At 40.6% G+C, this 21314-nt stretch overlaps 1 protein-coding gene across 2 annotated transcripts in view; it reads left to right on the top strand.

The window, feature by feature from the left end:
• NSMCE2 (NSE2 (MMS21) homolog, SMC5-SMC6 complex SUMO ligase) overlaps positions 1-21314 on the top strand; it is a 212662-nt gene that overhangs the window by 168189 nt on the left and 23159 nt on the right. The gene's annotated exons all lie outside the window — the stretch shown is intronic.

Below are 21314 nucleotides of genomic sequence, written 5' to 3'. Positions count from 1 at the left end.
AATTTCTTCACTAGCTGCGAAGAGGACCTGAAAGAAAACTTGACCTTTTTGAACAGCCATGTTTTCCAAGGAGGGATCTTCCATTCAGGCCTCACTGCATCCATTTTCCTTTGGGGGTTAGCCTCCTCTCGTCAAACGCCAGGTGATGACAAATGCCGTTCCCAGGCAAGCACATGAATAACATACTCTCCTCTTGAATTCTGTCTCCTGATTTGAGGTAGCTTGTACCGTTTTCCTACTTCCGACAGCACATGCTTAAGCTCTATAAAGCTCAGTTCAACTGTATATATGTCTAAGCTTGATATTGTGGGGAGCGTATGGCCTAATGCTTTACTCTCAAGTGACTAACTCCCTTGTTGGAAAAATAAAACTTGGGCAACAATATGAAGAAAGTATATGACAAGGTACAAAGTCTGTTCTAAGTATGTTTATGGCACTAACAATAAGTACATTGGTCATCTGGGGGAGGGAGAATTTGCTGGAGTTTTCAGGGGAGGCTCCAGCTTTAGGAACCAGCTTATAACCAACCAACATGCCTTAGAATAACCCTTGCTTTTGGTTTCATATCATCCGTCCACCTTCCCAGCAAACCCTAAAGATGAGTCCATTCTAGGAAAAATAAGACCTTGATTTAAAGCTAGTGGTTCCCCCAAAAGATTCCTTTTTTGTATCTCTGCTTTCTTTCATGCTTTGAAATTCTTCCTTACCAAACTTCATTCACAAGTAATAATGTATGTCTTCCATGTTTTATTAATCAAAGAAAGTTGCCCATCAGAGATCTTGCTCAGCCTAAGGTACATGAACTCAGGGTAGCAACACTGTTACCTAACTTCAGTTTTTAGGGACAAAAAAAAAAAAAAAAGCTATGTTGTCTCACTTATTAATCATGAGTTTAGAATATAAACTCCTATTGCTGTCATGTACATATGTACTCCAGAAAATATACAAAACCCAAAAGTCACAGAGGAAAAGGTTGATAACTTAGACTACATGCAGAATTTAAAAATTATTCATGGCAAAAAACAAACAAAAAAACACCCTGAGGAAAGTAAAAAAAAAAAAACCAAAACCATCAACTAAACGGGCTGGGGAGAATTGTAATTCATATGACAGAGAGTTAATCTCCCACACAAATTCTTATAAATCAATAGGAAAATGAAAAACCAGTTTCCTAAAAATTCAAAGGACATAAATAGGCTGTTCCAGAAAAAGCAGTGCCTATCACCAGTAAGTATATAACAAGATGTTTAATCAAAACATCTTACAAAAGAAATGAAAATAAAATAACTTTTATAACTATCAAAGTGGTAAAGACGTACACATTTGATGATACTTAGTATTATAGAATATATGGAGAAGTAGCCATTATCAGAAACTGTTGGTAGGAGTACTGATTGGTAAAATCTTTTTGGAGGGAAATATGGCAAAAATCATTTGTGTTTAAAATGTACCTATCCGGGGCGCCTGGGTGGGTTAAAGCCTCGCTTTTGGCTCAGGTCATGATCTCAGGGTCCTGGGATCGAGCCCCACGTTGGGCTTTCTGCTCAGCCGGGAGCCTGCTTCCTCCTCTCTCCCTGCCTGCCTCTCTGTCTGCTTGTGATCTCTCTTTAAAAAAAAAAAAAAAAAAAAAGTACCTATCCTTCAATATAACAATGACACCTTAAATAATTTATTCAACAGATAGATCCACATATTAACCAGAGGTATATATGTAGTGGTGTTTACTGCAGCATTTTTTATATCAGCCAAAACTAGAAGCAAGACTTCTGCTTCTGATCAAGATGAAGTAACAGGGGCAACATTTAACTTCCACCTGAAACCTTTAAAAAAAAAAAAAAAAGGACAAGATGTATGAAATAATAGTGCTCAAGACATTGGATATCATCCATCAGAAGGCAGTGATCTTTGAAGACAGGAAACAAAATGAGCCCCATGATTGCTGTGGCTCACTGCTAGAGAGTCCCCCGGCCATAGTATATGGTCTGCCTGATTGGAAGAGATGTAGCTAGGAGTCCAGGAAGCCAAGATGGCTAGATTAAAATGGAGAGCTGCATGAAGACAGAAATCTGGAGAGCTAAGGAAGTCTCTCTGGAGTATTGAGTTGAGTACAGAGGAAGGCATTCATGTAAGGAAATGACCCAGGGCCTGAGAAAGAACATTAAAAATTTTAGAGAGAACAGTGCCTGAAACTCACAGAGGGATGGCAATGGTCTCCTCAACAGCCAGAAAGGAAAACAAATTTCATAATTAAGGGGTATTAGTTACTTAAGTCTTGCCTCAGTGGTGGAGAAAAATTAATCATAGATTAAACACAGCTCTGGTCATTCTGAACAGATCTTTAAAGCAAGACCAAAAGGATCAAACTGTTTCCAATTAAGCAGAACTTAAGAATGTTTACAAGAAGACAAAAATAAACATCACCCCACAATGCTTGGCAACCAATCAAGAACTACCAAGCAAGCATAGTAGCAGGAAATTCAACCCATAATGGAGGGGAGGGGTAGGGGAATCAGTCTATTGAAACTGAACCTATAATGAGGGGAAAAAAAATCAATCCATTGAAACTGAACTGAACAGATATAAAAATAAATAAGCAAGGTCATTAAAACAGTTGTTATGGGGCTCCTGCGTGGCTCAGTCTGTTATGTGACTGCCTTTGGCTCAGATCATGATCCCAGGATCCTGGGATCAAGTCTTGCATCGGGATCCTTGCTCAGTGGGGAGCCTGCTTCTCTCTCTGCTTGCTCTGCCTGCTGCTCCCCCTGCTTGTGCTCCCTCTCTCTCTGACAAATAAATAAATAAAATCTTTTAAAATAAAATTGTTATAACTACATTTCATATGTTCAGAAAGCTAGAGGAAAGATTGCCCCTGTTAAGTAGAGATATGGAAGATACATATATATATATATATATATATATATAGAGAGAGAGAGAGAGAGAGAGAGAGAGAGAGAGATACCTAAATTAAAAAGATGAGGGGCGCCTGGGTGGCTCAGTGGGTTAAAGTCTCTGCCTTCGGCTCAGGTCATGATCCCAGGGTCCTGGGATCGAGCTCCGCATCAGGCTCTCTGCTCAGCAGGGAGCCTGCTTCCTCCTCTCTCTCTGCCTGCCTCTCTGCCTACTTGTGGTCTCTGTCTGTCAAATAAATAAATAAAATCTTAAAAAAAAAAAAGATGAAACGTGCAATGGCTGAGATTTAAAAGAAAAGAAAAACACTGTATGGGATTAGCATCAGCATAGACATCACAGAAGAAAAGACTAATGAACTGGATGACACTGCAATAAAAAACTATCCACAATGAAATACAAAGGAAAAAAAAAAGATTTTAAAAAAGCAAATAGGCATTAGTGACATGGGACAACTTCAAGGGGTCAAATATATGTATCACTGACGTTCCCAAAGAAGAGGAGAGAGAGGGGAAGACTGAAATAATATTTAAAGAAATAATGGCAGAAAATACCCCAAATTTGATGAAACCTATGAACCCATTGATCCAAACTCAACAAACCCCAAGCACAAAAAAAAAAAAAACAAAACAAAAAAAAAACCCCAGGAAGAAAACAACACCAAAGCATATTATAATCAAATTACTTAAAACAAGTGATAAAGAGAAGGATCTTAAAAGGAACCAGAAGGGCAAAAGACATGTTACATACAAAGTTAAAAAAAAAAAAAAAAGTAAAGATGACAGACATTTTTCATAAAATATAATGCAAACTAAAACAAAAATAGTAATGCAAGCTAGAAAACAGGGGAGTAAAATCTTTAAAGTACTGAAAGGGAGGAAAAAACTATCAATCTAGGATATTATACCCAGAAAATATATGGTTGTTGTTTTTTTTTTAAGATGAGATAAGAGTTTTTCAGACCTACAAAATGTGAAAAAACTCATCACTTATAAACCTGCATTCCAAGAAATGTTAAAGGAAATTCTTCAAGGAGGAAGAAAATGTTCAGATCTATGCAAAGAAATAAAGAGCACTATAAATGATAACTAATACAGGTGTGTAAGAGGATTTTTTCTAATTATTTTAACCTCTGTAGATGATCATTGACTTTTTAAAGTGGAAATAACGACAAATTTTATATCACATGTAAAATATATGACATAGCAGAGGCCAGAAGGGGAGAAATGGAAGTATATTTTTTTAAATCTCTCATACATGAAGTAGCATATTATCACTTGAATGTAAACTGAAAAGTTAGATATGTATTGTAATCTAAAGCATTTACTAAACACCACAACAAAGGATTATAGCTAATAAGTCCACAAAGAAGATAAAATAGAATCATAACAACTACTCAGTTAATCCAGAAGTTACCAGGCCAAAAAGAGAAAGGGGGGAAAAAGGGAATAAAGAACAGATGGGACAAATAAAAAACAAATAGCAAGATGGTAGGTTTGAATCCAACCATATGGTACTCATTAAATGTAAGTGGTCTAAACATAGCAGTTAAAAGATAGAGATTATCAGACTGGATATAAAAACAAGATCTAACTATTTCCTACCTATAAGAAACCCACTTTAAATATAAAGACCCAAAGAGACTGAAAGTAAAAGAATGGAAGCGCATGCTGACACTAATCAAAAAACAAACAAAAAGCTTAAATGACTATATTAATCAATTTCGGAGCAAAGAAGATTACCAGAAATAAAGAGGGTAATTTTACAATAGTAAAGGGATCAACTCATCCAGAGGATGTACATTGATGTACCTAATAACAAAGCTTCAAAAATCATGAAACAAAAACTAATATAACTGCAAAGAAAAACAGATCCCTGATTGTAGACAGAGATTTCAACAATTGTTAGGCAAGTATTCAGAAAATTGGGATATAGAAAACTTGAATAAAACCATCTCCACTCTTCACCTGATTAACATTTATAGAACTTTCTACTTAACAACAGCAGAATGCTCATTCTTTTTTAAGGCAGTTGCAGCATTTATTTAAATAGACACTTTGGGGGGCAATAAAGCATTTCTCAGTAAATTTAAAGGATGCAAATAATATTAAGTATGTTCTAACCACAGAGGTCTTTTATTTATTTATTTATTTATTTAGATTTTATCCATTTATTTGACAAAGAGATACCAAGAGAGAGAGAACAGCAGGGGGAGGGGCAGAGGGAGAAGCAGACTCCCCACTGAGCAGCAAGCCCCACACGGGACTCAATCCCAGGACCCTGGGATCATGACCTGAGCCAAAGTCAGACACTTAACCAACTGAGCCAGCCAGGTGCCCCATGACCACAGAGTTCTGATTTAAATCAGAAGTTAATACAGAAAGATACCCAAAAATCTTCTAAATATTTGGAAACTAAATACTTATAGATACCTGTGGTCAAAAAGAGATCAAAGGGGAAATTTAAAAGTACTTTGAAAACTAAATGAAAATGAAAATACAACGTATCAAAATGTATGAAGTGCAGCTAGCGTGATACCAAAGAGAAATTCATAGCATTAAATACCTGCCCATATTAGAAAGAGAGGAAGTCTCAAATCCATCACCTCAGCTTCCAGCCTAAAAACTGGAAAAAGAGAATAAATGAAATACAGAGTAAGCCGATGAAAGGAGAATTAAAGATTAGATCAGAAATTAGTCAAATAGAAATCAGAAAATCAGTAGAAAAAGTTGGAACAAGCCAAAAGCTTTTCAAAAGGCTGCTTGAGAAGTAGCCAGACTGAGAAGAAAAAAGCAAACAAAAAGAAAGATTACACTAATTACCAATTTCTGGAATGAAAGAAGTTATATCAGTATAAGTTAAAAGAATCATCAGTTAATATTATGAACAACTTTATGCCAATAAATCCAACAGCATAGATGAAGATGAACAAATTCCTTTAAACGCTCAAACTACCAAAGATCACTTAAGAAGAAATCAATAACCTAACTAATGCTGTATCTATTAAAGAAACTGAACAGTAGTTAAAAACACTTCCACAAAGAAGACTACAGGTCCAGATGGCTAAAGGATGAATTCAACCAAATATTAAGGAAGAAATAATACCAATTCAACAGAAACTTTTACAGAAAATTAAAGGAGACAAAATATTACCCAATGTATTCTATGAAGCCAGCGTTACCCTGATACCAAAACCAAAACCAAAGTTAATACAAGAAGGTTTCAGACCACTATCCCTCACAAGCATAGATGCAAAAATTGTAAATAAATTTTTAGCAAATGGAATCCAAATATATATGAAAAAGACAATACATCATGAACAAATGGGGTTTATTTTAGGCATTTAAGATTGACTTAGCATTTAAAAATTGATCAGTGTAATTCGTCATATGGACAAACAGAAAGACAAATCATATGATCATCTCTTAGATGCATAAAAAGCATATGACAAAATCCAATATTGTTTCTTTTTTAAAAAATCTTATTAAGTTTTTAAAATTTCAATTCCAGTATAGTTAACATATAGTGTTATATTAGTTTCAGGTGTATAATATATGATTCAACAATTCCATACATCACCTAGTACTCATCATGACAAATACACTCCTTAATCCCCAACACCTGTTCCCCGCCCCCCCACCTACCTCCCCTCTAGTAACCATCAGTTTGTTCTCTATAGTTCAGAGTCTGTTTCTTGGTTTGTCTCTCTCTCTCTCTTTTTTCCTCTATTCCTCATTCATTTTGTTTCATAAATTCCATCTATGAGTGAAATCATATGGTAATTGTCTTTCTCTGACTGACTTATTTCACATAGCTTACCCTCTAGATCCATCCATGTTGTTGCAAATGGCAAAAAATCATTCCTTTTTATGCCTGAGTAATATTTCACTGTATATATACACACCACATCATCTTTATCCATTCACATGTCAGTGGACACTTCAGCTGCTTCCATAATTTGACTATTGTAAAAAAGGCTGCAATAAACATAGGGATGTATATCCTTTGCGATTAGTGGTTTTTTTTTTTTTTATTTTTTTGGGTAAATAAACAGTAGTGTGATTACTAGATCACAGAGTAGTTCTTTTTTAAATTTTTTACTCCGTACTATTTAGTACAGTGGCTGCACTGGTTTGCATTTCCACCAGCAGTACCTAAGGGTTCCTTTTTCTCCACATCCTCACCAACACTTGTTGTTCCTCGTGGTTGTTATTTTAGCCATTCTGACAGGTATGAGTTGATACTCACTGTAGTTTTGATTTGCATTTCCCTGATGATGAATGATGTTAAGCATCTTTTCATGTGTCTCATAGCCATCTGTGTGTCTTATTTGGAGAATGTCTGTTCATGTCTTCTGCCCATATTTTACTTGCATTATTTCTTTTTTGGGTGTGGAGTTGTATAAGTTCTTTATATATTCTGGATACTAATCCTTCATCGGATGTCATTTGCAAATGTCTTTTCCCATTCTGTAGGTTGCTTTTTAATTTTGTTGATTGTCTCCTTCACTGTGGAGCAACTTTTTATTTCAATGTAGTCCCAGTAGTTAATTTTCGCTTTTACTTCCCTTGACTCAGAAAACATAGCTACAGCCAGTGTCAGAGACCTTACTGCCTGTGCTCTCTTTTAGGATTTTTATGGTTTCAGGTCTCATGTTTAGGTCTCCAATATTGATTCTTGATAAAAACTCTCAGAAAACTAAAAATAGAAGAGAATTTCTTAAAACTAATAGTGGACATTTATGAAAAATCTATAGCTAACATACTTAATGATGAAAAACTGAAAGTTTATCCTCTGAAAAATAAGCAAGGACATCTACTCATCACTTTTATTCAGCATTATGCTGAGGATTATAACAAGTGTAAGAAGGCAAGAAAAACCATTGAAAAGATCTAGATAGGAAAGAAATTAGTAAAACTCTCTTTATTTGCAGATTACATAATCAGATTACAGATTCTTTTCTGTGCAAAGAATTCTGATGGAACTTACAAAAAATGCTACCAGAACTAATAAACGACTTTAGCAAATTTGCAGGATGCAAAGTCAATAAAAATCAATTATATTTTCATACCAGCAACAAACCATGAGAAATTGAAAATTTCAATGCCATTCATAATATCAAAAAATATGAGATACCTACGAATATATCTGAAAAAATATGTGCAAGAATTAGACATTAAGCACTATAAAATATTGCTGAGAGAAATTAAAGATCTATAAATAAAGAGATATACCATGGACTACTTGATATACTTAAGATGTTATTGCTCATGGAATTGATCTATTGATTCCAGTGACCCTAATCCACATCCCATACATCCCACACAAGTTGTTTTTTTTTTTTAATGTGGATATTAGCAAGCTTATTCTGTAATTCATATGGAAATGCAAAGGACCTAGAGCAGCCAAAATAACTTTGAAGGACAAAGTTAGAGAATGTACTTCCAGACTTGTAAAGCTATAGTAAGCAAGACAGTATAGTAGGATAGACACAGTTATACAGGTTAATGGAACAGGAAAGAGTCCAGAAATAGATCCTTACATAGGCAGCCAATTAATTTTCCACAGAGGTGCAAAGACAGTTCTGTGATTCTCAACAAACTGGCAAAAATAATTCAGTGGAGAATTGTTTTTCAACAAATGGTCCTGTAGTGATTGGCTATCTGTATACTTAACAAAACAAACTTGATTCACATTTCACTCCATCTGTAAAAATCAACTCAAAAGGGATCAGAGATCTAAATGTAAAACCTAAAACCTTAAAGAAGTTCTGGAAGAAAACAGGAGAAACTGACATTGACAGCGCAAAGAAACAATCCATGAAAAAAAAAAATGGTTAGACTTTATCAAAATTAAGAACTTCTGCTCTTTAAAAGATACTTTTAGTAGAATGAGAAGACCAGTGCCAGACTGGGATATGTTATTTGCAAATCACAAATCTATTGAAGAACTTGTATCCAGAGTGCAAAAAGAACTCTTAAAACGCTATAGTAAGAGGGGCGCCTGGGTGGCTCAGTGGGTTAAAGCCGCTGCCTTCGGCTCAGGTCATGATCCCAGTGTCCTGGGATCGAGCCCCTCATCGGGCTCTGCTGCTCAGCAGGGAGCCTGCTTCCTCCCTTCTCTCTCTGCCTGCCTCTCTGCCTATTTGTGATCTGTCTGTCAAATATATAAAATTAAAAAATCTTAAAAAAAAAACTCTATAGTAAGAGAATAATCCAGTAAAAATAGAAAGAAAAAAAAAGATACTGAAATGAGCAGATACTTAACAGAACAGGTGACAAATAAAGATTCTCAACCTCTTTAGTCATTAAGGAAATGCAGATTAAAACTGTAACGAGATACCACTATACACCTATAGAATGGCTAAAATTTAAAACAGAACAAGACTGACTAATCATACCAGGTGATAGCAGGCATATCAATTAGCTCATCCTCCATCCCAGCTGTTGGGAATGTCAAAGGATCCAACTTCTGAAAGTTAGTTCAACGGTGTCTTTAAAAATTAAACATATACTTACCGCGTGACCCACGTATCCCGTTCCTAGGTGTTACACAAAAGCATTGGAAGCGTATGTCCATTCAAAAACTTCTACTGCACAGATGTTCCTAGCAGCTTTATTTATAATCGTTCAAAGCTGGAAACAATCCAAGTGTCCATCAACTGATGAATAGAAAAACACTCGATCCATGAAATAACATACTGCATAGAAAAAGCAGGATCAAAACCGTTGATACCTGCAGCAAGGAGACAGACCCCCCCCCAAAAAAAAGGCCACATAAGATACGAATCTTTATATAAAATTCTTTTTTTTTTTTTTTGCTGAAATCAGCTTTTATTTTATTTTAACTTCTTAATTTAATTTTATTTTTTTTTCAGTGTCCCAAGATTCATTTTTGTATAAAATTCTTTACATGCACTTTGACCTTAAATGGCAGAAAACAGATCAGTCGTTGCTCTGGGGAGGGGCAGGGCAGCAGGAAGTTGTGGAAGGGAAAGATTACCCAGGCCACATGGAAGCTTCTGGGATGATTGATATGCTCACTATCTTAATTGTGCTGACGGTTTCATGGATGCATACATGCATCACATTAACCAGATTATACACTTGAAACGTTAGCCCATCGTAGGTCAGTTAGACCTCTGCAAAACAGGGGTCCGAAAGCTACTTAAATGTTCATTATTAGGGGAGTAATCAAATGAATTCTGGATGCCTATAAAACAGACTAAGCAGCTGGTTGTGTTTTTTTTTTTAAGATTTTATTTATTTGACAGAGAGATATAAAGTACAAGTAAGCAGAGCAGCAGGGAGAGCAAGAAGCAGGCTCCCCACTGAGAAGGAAACCCAATGCGGGACTGGATCCCAGGACCCTGAGATCATGACCTGAGGCGAAGGCAAACATTTTACCGACTGAGCCACCCAGGCACCCCTAAGAGCTATTTTTAAAAATGAAGTCAACCGCCCACATGAAATGATCCCCCAGATAGATTATTAGTTGTGAAAAACAATATATGTTAACACATGATCCCTTTTTGAGTAAAAAAAAAATAGGCATTATGTATGTGTGTATGTGTGTGTATACATGTGTGATGTTTAATGTGTATATAGTATGTATATACAAATACATGCATGTGTGTGTGTGTGTGTGCGCGTGCGTGCACACGCACGTGTATAGAGGGTTTCTTGAAGCATACACAAGAACCTAACGGTAATTTCTGAGGTTTGGGAGTGTGGGTTTGTGGACCAGGGAGCAAGGCTTTTTCTTCTCATTTTATTAACTTCTTTTCAATTTTTTTAATCATACGCATGCACAGTTCTTTTTCTGAGTTTAAAATGGAAATTCTGGTTTAAAAAGATACAGAGAGAGAGAGAAGGAAAGACAAAAACAAAAGTTGGGAATTGTCTGTTGAAACATAATTGCTGATTGAAAGATAGAACAGAATTGAAATAATAATTGTTTTGTTTTTCATTCTTTTCAGTCATTATAGAATGTCATCTTGGGAGATTTTAAAGATTATTCTAGACTAGGAAATTGAATTTACGGGCTTGTCCCAAATAACAAAAATATCTTATGCCTCACTTCTTGGTCAGATTGAAGAGAGTATTATTTTTTCATAAGGCCTTATAAATTGAGCTAAAAACTGAAGTTTTTGTAGTATATGAGAGCAACCATCATATTACAAAAGAGTAGGCACAGAACTAAGGAGGCAAGAAGTATTTTTCATACAAGTATTAAGCACAGAATGTAAAGAAGTAAAAGGTGTTGAAAGTAAGATTTCTTTGAGAATATTATAGACTTGAATGTGTGACCTGTAGAACCCCATTTCTCCATTATGGAATGAGCGACCCCAAAATATTTGTTTTTAGCTGTTGAAGGATTTAATGGCAAAACCATAGTCGGTAACTAATTATCATAGGGATTATCATGAATGGATTTGCAAGGATTCTCAAGATCTCTAAGTGGGTCTGAGTGGATTGATGCCTAGATAATCTGGAACTCTTGAGTCTTTTGAGATTATTATGTATTAAAGAGCTCCTCCTTACTAAAAGATTGCCATATTCAAAAACTAGCATAGTTGTGGGGGAGGTTTTTTCAGCACAAGGAAGAGCATTTCTTGAAACTGTTTGCTTTAGGGGGAGTAACTTTTAAGGAAACAGCACTGGTCATTTTTCCAAGTTGGACAGTGACTTTTAAGAGTCAGACATCTCTCGTATTTTTAGTTACCACATTGAAACTGTCAGAATCGTATACGCTAAACTCGGCTGTAGGAACCTTCAGGATGCCTTTAGAAGAGATGCCTAAGTTCCCTTACAAGATACTGCATTAGTGCAAAGGTGAGCGGAGCTAAGTATAATCCGTATATTCCCCATTTAAGGATCAATTTCCATGGCTGTCACACCCACTTCCGGGAAAAAGAAGTGTGTATAAAAGCATGTGCAGAGTTCTGGGCATGTAAAGGACCGAGCATCTTGAGGCCCGGGTGGGACTGGGTTTGGTGCCAGGCCCCAGGAGTATCTCAATATACATTTTCAATGGAGAAAATGTGTACACTGAGCCCTGCTGGCTTGAAAATGTGTATGCTGAGCCCTGCTGGTTTGGGAACTTGATTCCCTGCCAAGCCAGACGTGGGTGATGAGTAGTTCTCTTGTGAGAGCCCAACTCAGGGCTTCTCAAAAATGTGGTCTTGACGATCCTCTGTATGATTCAGAGGCTGGTGCCCCAAATCCCGACCTCACTGTTTGGTTTCCAGCATGAATCAGTGATAGGATATCCATCCCCAGTGCTTCATCAGAACCCGTGTCAGCCTGTCCATCAATTCCTGCCAGCTGGCTTTCCGTTTTCTGGTGTTTCCTTTTTTTTTTTTTTTTTTTTTTTTTTTTTTTTTTTTTAGTGTCTGGGCCTTATAATCGTAAAATGTTAGGGCTAGAAATAATGCCTGAGGTCACCTCACCCCAACCTCTCAGAGATGAGGAAATGTCTGGTTGCTGCCTCGGTGGGACCCAGAGTCAAATCTCCTGACCCCACGCTCAGTGCCTCCTCGAATGTCCACCCCGCTCTTGTCCCCTCAAGCTGTCTGCAGACTGAAGACGCACGAGGAGCAGTGTCCAGACGCGCCCAAGACCGAGCTAGGAGTTTAGATCCAGAGAAAACCACTCTTGAATCCCGTTGCAGCGATCTCAGCGTGTGTCCCATCCCTCAGTGACTCCCCCACCTAGGACACTTCAGCTGAAGTACAAGGCCAGCCTGACCTCAGTCCCCAGCGGGGCCCCCTCGCATAATAGGTTAGGACAACAATCCAGGTGTCCTTGGACATAGCTGAAACCCTAATGCAGCTCTGCCCTCACATCCCCTGGCTCGTTCAGTCTGGGGACGACAGCCGCTTGGCTGTAGGAGCCCCATAGGGCTGGCCATGTCAGCTTGGCTCATCCTTCAAAGCTGCCACAAAACCTTTGATTTGCCATTGTTTTTTTTTTTTTTTTTTTTTTTTTTTTTGATATCCTGTTTCCTTTCTTTTTAGTTAATAAGAACATTTCCTTTGGAACAAATACTGTGCTTTGTTTACATTTGGGGTTAGGTGTTCATGTTGAGTTTTACGTGGATCCACATCTGCCTTTGATTACAGACAGCTTACTACTGGATAATCTTAGTGTCCAGCCACACACCTCTGGCTTGTCCTGACACCCCTGGGCCAACTTTGGGAGTCTGGAGGCCCTTCTTCACCTTCTGGTCCTCTCAGAGTACAGAGTGGCAGCAAGGATAGCCTGTGGGATCATACTTATGAGCTGTGTGACGTTGGGTCACTTTACCTCTCTGTGCCTCAGTTTCTTTGTCTGTAAAATGGGTATGATATTTGTAACTTGCCTCATAGAGTTGTGGCAAGACACATTGTTAATCGGGTTAATTTACACTGAGTTTTCACTTAGCACAGGGACTGGAAACATAGGGAGCACTCACTAAAATGATGGGTAACTCTGTACCTAGCAGAGTGGCTCAGTGGAAGCATGCTGGGCCCATAAAATGATGGTAACTGTAGCCCCCGTGGCAGTGATATTAGTACTAAGAGTGGTTGTTGCTGTTTTGTTACTGCTTCTTCTGTCCAGGCCTATGCCAAAGAACCACCACTACTGAGAACCGCTGACCTTTGGGCTTGTGAGGTTGGGGGTTAGAGCCTAAAGTGGGAGAGGGTTGATGATCTAGGAAGGGGAGGAAAAGGGCAACCTTACGTGTTCAGGGTCTGTGGCCTTCAGAGCAATGGAAATAAAGCTTCTCTAATGAGAGGGGAAACAGAACTAGCTTCTGACCCATTATAAAGAAGTGTGGAAATCGATGCTGTTGCCCCTTTGATCATCATCCAACCTCAAGGAGGAAGGCAAGCCTCAGAGAAACACAGATCTACTCTAAAGGTTTGAGGAATTTGTGGGTGGAATGGTGAGCTGGCACCCGAAAGGCTCTAGATTCAAAGTCACGTCTAGTGATTCATTCCTGAAGCCTTGAGTGCATAGCAGGTGCTAAAGAAAACAGAATGTACATCTAACCCTTGAGAGTCACCCATCCCACCAAGAAGGGACAGCTGATGTGGGAACCTGTGAGTCTCGGATTTGGATGGGCAGTGGGCATCCTGACACTGGGTCCCGCGAGCCGTGGCCTTACCCCTTCCCAGGACCCATCTGCCAAGTGCACAGTTTGTGCTGGATAACCCCAGGCTCTTTTCAGGTTTCATGGGAGCCTGAGTCCACTCAAGGAGAAAATCAACCCTTATTCCTTTCATGCATCAGGTTTTTGTGTCTGTACACACACTCTGAAAGAGGTGGTAAACGTCATCTATGAAGGAGAAAGATTTCGGGGCGCCCAGCTGACTCAGCCAGTGGAGGCTATGACTCTTGATCGCAGGGTCTTGAGTTCCAGCCCCATGTTGGTGTAGAGAGTACTTTAAAAAAAAATAATAAAATATTTTTTTAAAAAGAGAGAAAAAAAGAATGAATGAATGAATGAGAGAAAGAAAGAAAGGGAAAGGTTTCTCACAATTCTGAACAAGTTATTAGATTTCTCTGTTTCCTCACCTATAAAGCAGTTATCAGTGCCCCGGGCCCTCCCTCTGGGGGGTGCCGGTGAACTTCAGATAGTAAACAGATTGTAAAACACTGTGTAAATGTCAAGTGCTGTGTAATAGCAAGGAGTAACCTCAGATGAAGTAGAAAACTCAGCATGCAACCGATGAAAACTATAAATTCTCTACTTCCTAAAGTTTAAAAAAATACATATTTTCTTCACTTTTTAACAGAAAACAACTGAGCTCCTATTATATACTTTAAAAAAAACAGATTTTATTTATTTATTAGAGAGAGAGTACAAGCAGGGGGAGGCACAAAGGGAAAGGGAGAAGCGGACTCCCCACTCAGTGGGGAGCCCAGCATGGGGCTCGATCCCACAACCCTGAGATCGTAACCCGAGCCAAAGTCAGATGCTTTGAGCCACCAGGTGCCCCTCTACGCTTTTTAATTAGTGCTTTTTTTTTTTAAGATTTTATTTATTGATTTGACACGGAGCGAGAAAGAGAGCACAAGCAGGGGAGGGGCAGAGGGAGAAGGAGAAGCGGACTCCCTGCTCAGCGAGGAGCCCAACATGGGGTTCGATCCCAGGACCGCGGGATCATGACCCGAGCCAAAAGCAGATGCTTAACTGACTGAGCCACCGAGGTGCCCCTTAATTAGTGCTTTATAAGAGCACAGGCTGAGGACTCCCTTCAAAAGCAGACCACAATGTAAGAAGGCACTTCAGTGTTTGGGAATTCAAATGGCCTTGCAAGGACTTTAAGACAAGCTCACAGTATTTCACATTCCAATCAACAGCGAAGTTGCAGTGGATAGGATGGCCCACTATTTGCCATCACACATTGATTTGCAGGGGTAAAATTCAGAAAGTTCAGAGGCGTCTGGGCGGCTCAGTCGGTTAAGCTTCCGACTCTTGGTTTCACCTCAGGTCATGATCCCGGGGTCCTGGGATCCAGCCCACGTCGGGCTCTATGCTCAGCAGGGGGGTCTGCTTGTGGACTCTACCTATCCTTCTGCCCCTCCCCCTGCTCACAGTCTTTCTCTCTTTCTATCTCTAAAATAAATAAATATTTTTAAAAAAATTTGGCAAGTTCGAGAACAGCGGAGGAAGTCTGGTCTCCAAGGTGCTTTGTATAAGCTTCAGTCAGTACAGCCTTTGCAAGGGCAAGCAAGAGTTCCACATTTATTTGTTTGGTACCTTTCTCTAAGGAGATCAATGCTGCTTTGTGGCTGTAATCTGTTTAATCTCAGAGCATCCCTGCCTTGTAAGTCATTCTCGTCATCCTCACTTTGCTGATGTGGAACCCACAGTCCGATAGGAAAACTGACTTTTCAAGGGCACATACACAGCAAACCAACGTCACGAGCCCTGGGAGTGGGGTTCCAGTTTTCTAGGTTGTGTTTATTATCCTCTTCCCATTTGCCCAAATTCCCCCCAAGCAAAGCAAATTTGAGAATTCCGTCAAGGACAGTTCACAAGTTCCTCCAAAACTGGCCGACTCACTGAGCTTTGCTATTCATTGTGAGATTTTCTAGAAATTTTGACCATAGATGCATTTGATATTAAGGTCATGTTTGCAGTACTGCGTGGATTCTGGAGTCAGATGTATTTGGGTTTATGTAGCTCTGTGAACTTGGGTTTTCAATAGCATGGGAGAATTAGTACTTGCAACAGAGTTGTGTCCGTGAAATGGAGCAATGTGTGTGAATGCTTGGGGCCTAGCGCTCACCTCGAGCTTTTGGCTGGTAAGAGCTCTGGCGTTACACAGCCGACGGGTTCTTCTTAGCTTAGTTCTCTTGTTTCATCAGACTTCAGTGAAATCTTGAAGCTTGGGTCAAGCAAAGCCAGGTATGTTACAGGTTTTCTTTTTTAAAGAAGCTTTGTCTATTACTCTAGCAAGGCGAGTGGCTTCGCCCCTTCCTCGCCACTGCTCCCTGTTCGGTTCCAAGACGCTTGGGAGGAGTTCCCGCCCTTGAGCTTGGATTTCTGTCAAAACAAGATTACCTCTTTCTTGCTCTGTGAGTCTTATGAACCAACCTTTGATTTCCAAATGCTTTGGGTTCTCACGAATGTTGTAAGCTACCGTGCAGAGTGCTTGGTAATAGTCCCAGTTGGGTTCTCCTCAAGAGAGAGCGAAGGATGAGATGAGCTAATGGGTTTTGGAACTGGGGAGGGACAAAGTTGTCTGAGTGAAACACTGCACTGGGACTCCAGGGTCAGGCACTTAGCCCTGCCTTTGCTCCCATATTGGGGGCTGGGGGAGTGGTATATGTACAGAAAACAGAGTCCTGGCCCCACTCCAGAGAATAAGAATCTAAAAAAAAAAAAAAAAATGCAAGAATTCAAGAATGGACCCGAGAATGCAAAAAACCACCAGTTTTCCCGGTGGTGCTGATACCCTGCCAGGCTGGGGACCCACTGCCCAAGGCCATTTTCCAGATGAGGAAAAGGAGGCCCCCGAAGGCCCTCCTCCAAGATCACACACACGGTTAATGGCAGAGGGCAGCCTGGGACTCAGATCTCCCTTGCTGCTCGCTGTCACTCCTGGGTTTTTTCCACTGCGCCCTAAGGCCCCTGGGTCCGCTGTTGACTCAGGAGGAACGGATGAAGCCGTCTGTGTCTGTACTTTCTCATCTGTATTCCAGAGATAAAAACTCCTGACCTTAAAGGGCCATTGTGAGGTTGCATTAGTTAAAGGGTGTTCAGTTCACTTCGTTCTTCAAGTCTGTTCTTTAGACAACTGAAAGGCGCTAAATTAAGCCATTTTGCAGAGAGGTCTGAGTCACCCAGTGGCAGCTGTCTGTGGCCCACAAGAGGTGCTTTGGTCATTGTCATCGAAATGCTGCGTCAAGTCCCACCTCTAGCACAGAGCTCCGGGCTGTGCCGGGTTACCCGGAGAATGGTCTCTGCCCTTGAGAACAGCCTGCTGAGGGCAAGGGCCCTAGAAATTACTCCCACAGCAAAGGAACAACCACGAGGGGCAGAGGAGACCGGTATAATCTGAGTATCCTGCACTCAGAGAAGCTCGCCTTCCAGCCTGGAAGGAGCTCGGCCATACCCAGTCTGCCTCCCTGGCCTGGAGAAGTTGAAGGGCTTAGGTCCTGGTCACAGAGCAAGTTGGGAACAGGTTGCCTGATCCGGCCCGAGTTCTTCCTCCCTCCCCCCTCCTTCAGGCCAGAGTGGAATTGTTTCTCTCGAAGGTCGGAATCGAACAGCATCCATTATACAGAATCGAGAAAGGCTTTTCTGGGGAGGCCAAGGTCCGGATGTGGCCTGGGGAATGGTAGGCAGGGTGTGCTTGAGAGGGTTTAGCCCAAAGGGGCTGTGCCATATCTTGAAGCAACCTAGAAGGAAGTCTGGAAGCAGTGGCTGAGGTTCTTGGGCAGGTTCTGTGCTGCAGAGGGAAGTCGGGATGGGATTCCAGAAGGGAGGCCAACCCTTCGAAATGCCCACCCGTGGAAGGACTGGGAAAGGGCCTGATGGAAGGACTGACTAACAAGAGGGAGCTCCAGAGGGTTAAGAAAACGCTTTGCCCCCATTTCTCAACAGCTACTGTGTGCCAATCCCCATGGTTAGCTTTCTACCCAAAACATTTTTATCCTCTGAACAGCCCTACCAGGCAGGTGTTGTTTTCCCATTTGTGGATGAAGAAACACACTGGGGAAGGTTAGGTAACAGAGAGGCACTGAGGGAGGCAGGATTTAAACCCATGTTGTCTCCTGCCGTGAGGCCTCTCTGAGACTATTGGGAGGAAAGTTCTAGATAGCCGGCCAGGAGGCAACTACAATTTTCCCCTTTTGTCTCTAAACAAAGAAAGGAGCAAAATGAGGGTAGTTCACAGGCCAGGAGCTTGGGGGCAGGGGTCGGGGGAATGCAAGCTGTGGCAGTCATCCAAATTATGCTCAAAAAAGGACAAGTGGAAAATGACTGGAGATTGCTTATTTGGCAGATCATTGACATGGTGACGTGACGCAGTGAGAATGAAAAGAGGAAGGCTCACAGGAGAAAGATAAGCGTGGGCCATATATGAAAAGAGTTCCTGATGATTTAGGGCATTTAAGATTGAGAACCAGGGATTGTTCCACCAAAGGGGAAAGTTCAAAGTAGGTAGGTAGGTCGATGTGTCATCTAAACAGATAATGTGGTGGCACTGGGGGAGCTAGGTCCTCAGAGAACATCATTTATGGCTCTGTGTGTGCTAAGACAGTCTAGCAAGGAAGTGAATCGCCAGCACGAGGAAAATGACCCACTGGGCGAGGCCGTGTATTCTCACACAGCACCTGGAAACGCAGGGAGACGAACTGGGAAAGTTAAGCACGGCGGGACCCCAGTGCCAGCTTCGAAATGGTTTTGAAGAATATGTGAGAGACAGAGTTGAAGCAGAAGGAAAAAGCAGATGCATCCAGTATCTTAGAATACATGGTAAGGGGAGGACAGGGGAGGGAAAGGAACCGTTGAGGGCTTTATTACGTGCTGAGTACATTCAATAATCCATGACTCAATTAAATTAAACCAGACACTCAGTTAAACACTCAGTCCTTACAACAGTCCCATTTTACAGATGAGGAAACAAAGGCGCCGGGGTCTTGGTGGTGACACTGGGGGAGGGGGACCAAGATTCCCCTTGCTGTGACTCTGAGCCCCCGCCCCCTCTGCACTACACACTGTCTCCGTCAGAAATGGGGCACGGGGCAGAGAGGAGCCCTGGTCATGTGCGGAGTCAGAAGCAGTGGAAGGCTGGTGAGGATTCGAGGGGACTCAGAGCAGAGCGGAGGATGCTGGTGGTCTTCTTGAGTGAAACAGGAAATGGGAGAAGCAGACCACAAGGAAATCCACATGGTCGGTAACAGTTTCATTTGCCACCGATGGCATTTTACTGTCTGCAACACGGAGGATTAAATGTTAGCTGCATGCAGGTCGCTCTTCTGGGGAACGTGAGTTCCTTGTTTGGAAAGTGTAAGCCCCATATTCGCCTACTTAGGACTAAGTTGGGCTTCCAGGTTGGTGCATCTTTAAATAATAGTTCCCAGGAAAATGCTTGCTCTAGTGTGTGGTTTTTCATATTTTTCAACTGTTGGTCCTGTTGGCAACATAGACATTTGCACCAGCAAGTCACCTGGAAGCTAAGAGAATCCTCTGCCCCAACTAATACCAGGATCTGGCCATCTACAAACAGTACTATCCCCAGTTCTGATCTTCTTGCCCCTTTCTTTCTTTCTTTCTTTCTTTCTTTTATATTTTATTTATTTATTTGACAGAGATCACAAGTAGGCAGAGAGGCAGGCAGAGAGAGAGGAGGAAGCAGGCTCCCCGCTGAGCAGAGAGCCCGATGTGGGGCTCAATCCCAGGACCCTGAGATCATGACCTGAGCCGAAGGCAGAGGCTTAACCCACTGAGCCACCCAGGCGCCCCATTCTTGCCCCTTTCAATGAGTGATGGTCTGCTTAATATGTGTGAGGTGATGAGTTTGCATGAATTGCAAATGATTCCTAGGAGCCTTTGAAAAAATAATTGTAATTTGGAAAAATGGGGTTAGTCTCTATGAGGCTTTTGCAATAATGAGGAACAAAAAGAAGAATAGGCAAATGTTTTTGCTTTAAAGGTAAGAGTCCATGGTTCAGTAAAGAGTCGGCTTCATCTCACTGGGAAAACATATTCTAGTCACCAATTTAATTTCTGTTACTGTTGCTGCGTTGCAACCCTCCTCCTCCTCTAAGTATATGACAAGTCTGAACATAATTCTTTGTAGTCCATTGGCTCTTGTAAAATAATGCTGTGATTATAAGGTTTCCTGAATATGATTTTCAGAATGTTGGTTACAACCACATTGCACCTACCTGCTGTGCTTGGGTGACCATCTCTGTTGCTCAATTTATACTGAATATTGGTCATAGTGAAACATGTTTTCATCACTTGAAATCCAAATTATATTTTCTGGATTATTAATGGCCACTTATTTCTGTAACATAAATCAGGATGTTGTGCAAGTTTGGTTTGCAAGCAGATTGACTCCTGAAAGCAACAAGTTAACCTTGAGATCGGTGTGAGGAGTCACTTGAGTTGACAACCTAAGTATTCACTAAAACCTTTTTTTGGTTTTTTTTTTAAACGTAGTCTGATTCCTCTCTGGATAAAATTCTGATAGTGATTGTAAGAATAAAGGATTAAAAACTGGGATAGGTTTTTGAGACTGCAGAGTCTACCCTCTCTCCTATTCTCATCCCTTTATTTTTCAGGTAGGAGAGAGAACAAGGTCAGAAATAATACATAAATGCTACAGCCTCGCAGGTCACATAGCTGATTGGTGGCAGAGCTGGGAACTGCCAGTCATTCCCATGCACTTTCCACCAAACTGCTGTTTTCTTGTAATTGGTGAACAGTTGACTTGGAGGCATTGTGTTTTTCTACCCTAGATGTTGGTTGAAAAAAAAATGCCTATTATATAAAAGCTCTTGCAAATACTTCTTATACAATTAGGTCAATAGAACACAAAAATTTCTTCCTGCCAGATTTCCCACAGTCCCCTTTGCTTGACTTTTCTTCTCACTTTTCCTCTGAAAAGCCATGTTCCCTTTGCACTTAGGAATAAGGAATCTTATTTGTTCAGACAGCAATGTGCAAACATCTGTTGCATCAAAATTCCCAAGCGGAGTAAAAATACCGATGGCCCTTTTCTGAATTTCATTAGCAGTGGCAGTGAACATTCCATCAGCATCTCAGGAGTAATACAGAAAAGAAAGAAAAATCAAGTTAGCAATTATATAGTTAATATTGTACCAGATGAAAGCCTGCATTATAAAATCCTGAGTGTTGTAAACTCTCCTTTTAAATCTGCCTGCGGGCTATCTGTCCTT

The sequence above is a fragment of the Martes martes genome, assembly GCF_963455335.1.
Source record: "Martes martes genome assembly, chromosome: 4".
NCBI classification, from domain to species: Eukaryota; Metazoa; Chordata; class Mammalia; order Carnivora; family Mustelidae; genus Martes; species Martes martes.
The sequence above is the reverse complement of the archived record's forward strand: the minus strand, read 5'-3'. Positions and strand labels throughout refer to the sequence as shown.